This window comes from Malania oleifera, chromosome 8, assembly GCF_029873635.1.
Source record: "Malania oleifera isolate guangnan ecotype guangnan chromosome 8, ASM2987363v1, whole genome shotgun sequence".
Lineage (NCBI taxonomy): Eukaryota > Viridiplantae > Streptophyta > Magnoliopsida > Santalales > Ximeniaceae > Malania > Malania oleifera.
The window spans coordinates 32,575,498-32,579,321 of NC_080424.1; the positions used below are offsets into that span (position 1 = coordinate 32,575,498).

A 3,824-nucleotide genomic window follows, 5' to 3' on the forward strand; every position below is an offset into this window, starting at 1 on the left:
CCCATAAACACTAGACCTAAAATTCGTCACCTCTCTGCACAAGGTGGGAACATGTGGGCCACTACCACCAAATATAAAAAGTTAAATTTTTATTTTTTATTTTTTTATCATTTTTCATTTCTCCTCTCTCTCTCTCCCCTCCCTGATTTCTCTCCCTTTCTCTCTCCTCTCTTCGTTCTTCGTCTTCTTCTTTCTTCTCCTCTCCGTTTCTTAGGTTCAACTTCCTCCTCTTCTTCTTCTTCTTCATCTCTTCTTTTTCTTCATCCTCCATGTCTCTCGTGATGGCTAGCGGTAAGGATTTTCATGTTTAAAATGTGTTTGTAAGGATTAAAAAGCAAAAAATGAAAGATAATTTAATATTATTATTTATATATGTAGACAAATTAGGTAGACTCTGCACCTATGAGGCTATGATGGCCGGATCCTTGAGAAAGATTTTATTGTTTAAAATGTGTTCGTGAAGATGAAAAAAAAAAGCAAAAATGAAGATACTTTAATACTATTATTTATATATGTTCAGACGCTATGATGGCCAGCTTCTTGGACCGTTCATAAATAAATTATTTTTCCAGCCATCAAAAGCAAAATGACACATGCAAGCGATCTTACTTTAATCAATAAATTGAAAAGCAAGTTTCCCTCTTTTTGGATAGTTATAATGGAGAAAGGCAAAATACACTGACCTTTTCTAAAAATTAGCCTAAAGATACAGATTTCTCATAAAAATTTATATTTTTTACAAACTCCATTTAAGACTTGGTAAAAATAAATAAATAAATATTTTTCTTTTTAAAAAATTTTTAGGGTAATAATAAATCTATTAATCCGCTATACTATTATATATAATAAAAAGAAAAGAGCTGTTAATTGTACGCAGTTTCAAGAGCTGTTAAGGTGGTAGTAGTCCAATTTCATGCAGTTGAATTTGAAAGAGTTAAAATGACAAGACTCACCCATAATGCAAAACATATGCAGCCGTGCAAAACATGCCTCTTCTTTTTCAACATCAATTTTTGCCGTGATGAATGGGCTTTTATGTTAAAAACAAAAAGGCTTCTTCGTCACGCCTGTTTAAAAGGAATCCAGATTCCTTCACTGCCCCACCAAAAGGCAAAAATTAAAGAAACAAAAGACGACAGAAAAGTCCAACCAAGGCTGCCATGGCCATTGGCCACTTCCTCTGATTTTTCTTTTTCGAAGTGACGGAAATAATTGATTGCGTGTCGTTCGAAGTAGACTGGAAGGCTGGCTTATAGGCTTCAATATCATAGTTATTAATAAGAAAGCAAGAAAGTCATCCATCACCGTTAAAAGGTCTGTGTCGCAAGAGGTCTATTTTCATTCCTCAATTCTACTACATACCCACGGTTTGGACTGTATTCATTTTACTGCATACCTTGCCAATGAATACAAACCATGACAAATTTTTTAATAGTGGACATTGTGTTGAAGATAATTGTTAAGTATCTCTAATGCGTAAAGTATGCAAGTCTTTTAATTGAGAGGCTTAAAAGTTTTAATCTTAAAGATTCTGATCTCTCTTTGTTTTAATTTTTTCACCCAAACATTTTCTTTACTGTATCAAGATCTTTTTACTTGACAAAAATTTTAAATAATTGACACCATGGATATTTTATATGAACATAATAACATAATTAGTCATGTGCTAAACGATTAAATATCGCTGTACCCTTCTCTCTCTCCTACTTGTTTCTTTTGTCTTTGGTCTGCTTCCTCCTATCTCTTTCTTCCCTTTTCTAATGTATATTTGTTCACCTTTCCCTTTTTCTCGCTTATCTATATTATAGAGTCTTCTTTGTGAAATATGAAACATTTTTATAATCAATCACCCCACACCCATATCATCACCAAAATATTTTTGGCACCAAAACTTGACCAAAAATATTTAAAAATCAAAATTTTAAAATTCTAAACAAAGTAGTTTCAAAGGAACAAAGTTTCATCAAACAATTCCATCATAAAGACATGAGCATTGGGATTCATTTCTTAATGCAAGCATCTGCAACTCACTCCTCAGTCGTGGCTCCCACTCGGTGTGGTTGGAATTCATTACCCAATGCAAGCATGCGCAATCCCTCAGTGACACCCACTTTGTGGTAGCAATAAGTGAGCCTCTCCATTACGCTGAACCACTGTTTTAAAATTTTTGTGATAAGCATTCTAGATACGTCGTACTATACATATTTTGGAAAGTATGCAACAACAGTATAGATATTTTTATTTATTTCATGCCAAAAAATTCACTAACATATATTTTGTTTAATATGTATTGTAAAATTTATGTGTACAAATGTCTATTTATGGTTATGTTTAGTTGAGTATGAGATTTTATGAGATTTTTTTTAAAAAAAATATTGCTATATCCATGATCTATGCATGAATAATGTATAAAAAATAATTAATAATATTTTTTTTTTTTGGGTACAAAAACCTATTAGCAATATGCATCGAATCGAAAAAATAACCTAAAAATGTCAATCATGATATGTAAAAATAACCCAAGGTGGGAGGATAGAGGACATACCACAGAAGTTATCTGATTATATGATGAAACGCATGGCGGAATGGACGCATGGATGAAAGAGGAAGCAAGGACTCGTGAAGTTCAAAATTTTGATTTGGGGATTAGGACCATTGCTTCTTGCAGGGTTTTGATATATGGTGCATTGTATTTGCAGTACATGAAGTACAAGGGATGAGTGCATGTACTGCACACAACCACTTTTTTTTCATTTAATCAGTTGCTTGGGACCCTCAAATTCTCTCTCTCTCTCTCTCTTCTTTTATTCATTTAACCAGTTGCTTGGGACCCGCTTGGGACCCTCAAATTCTCTCTCTCTCTCTCTCTCTTCTTTTTATTCATTTAACCTGATGCTTGGCACCCTCAGTCTCTCTCTCTCTCTCTAGAAATGTATGGTGTGCAAGTATGTTTTTTTCTAAACAAAAATATTTTGGACACATTATTATTAAAGGGCGAGATGTAGTTGTTGAAATAGTTTTTTGAAATATTAAAATGATGATTTAAAATTATTGGGACTTTAATTAATTGGCAAGAGGTCAACGATTGCGAGAATTGCTCAAACAATCCCAATCGGACCCTCTTGCAATGGAAGACCAGATAATGACGATTTATACCCAGGCGAATGGTTATCTTGATTCATTAGAAATTGGGCAGGTAAGGAAATTTCTCATTGAGTTGCGTGCTTACTTAAAAGCGAATAAACCTCAGTTCCAAGGAATCATATCTTCTACCAAGACATTCACCGAGGAAGTAGAAGCCCTTTTGAAAGAAGCTATTCAGGAACAGATGAAATGCTTTCTACTTCAGGAAAAAGCATAAATTGATCGCATTTAACTTTAATTAACTTAAGTCATAAGAATTTCATTAGTGCCCCTTTGGCCCTGCTTGTTGAGAGGCTTCCCATACATAGGTCCATTGACCTATGATTGTAGCTCATCACCTTGATTATAGGAGATTAGTTTCCATTGTTTATGAGATAACATTTATTTGTAATATATTCTATAATTATAAATATAGAATACTCACCCACGTTTAAGGTGTGGTGGTTTCTCAAGCCTTGTCATGGTATCATCCTAAACAATCGTTCCTAACTTCATTAAGGGCTAAATTTTTTTTTCCTATAGCCCTAATCTTCCTTCCAGCACCACATCTCTCTATTTCTTCCTTGTGCCTCCCTCCCTTCTGCTCCACCTCCACGGTTGATAGCAAGTCCTCTCCTGTTTTCTCTACAAATTGTGCGTTCACGACGACTCTTTATCTCTGTCATCAACGACCTTCATTG

The 3,824-nt window shown here is 34.2% G+C and overlaps 1 long non-coding RNA gene across 1 annotated transcript; it reads right to left on the reverse strand.

The window, feature by feature from the left end:
- Positions 1-1,815: 1,815 nt before the first annotated feature.
- On the reverse strand, positions 1,816-2,750 carry LOC131162937 (uncharacterized). Its single transcript, XR_009138873.1, has 2 exons — positions 2,546-2,750; positions 1,816-2,153 (listed from the first exon to the last, which is right to left on the reverse strand). It is a non-coding gene; the product is annotated as an uncharacterized LOC131162937 (long non-coding RNA).
- Between the last annotated feature and the right edge of the window lie 1,074 nt (positions 2,751-3,824).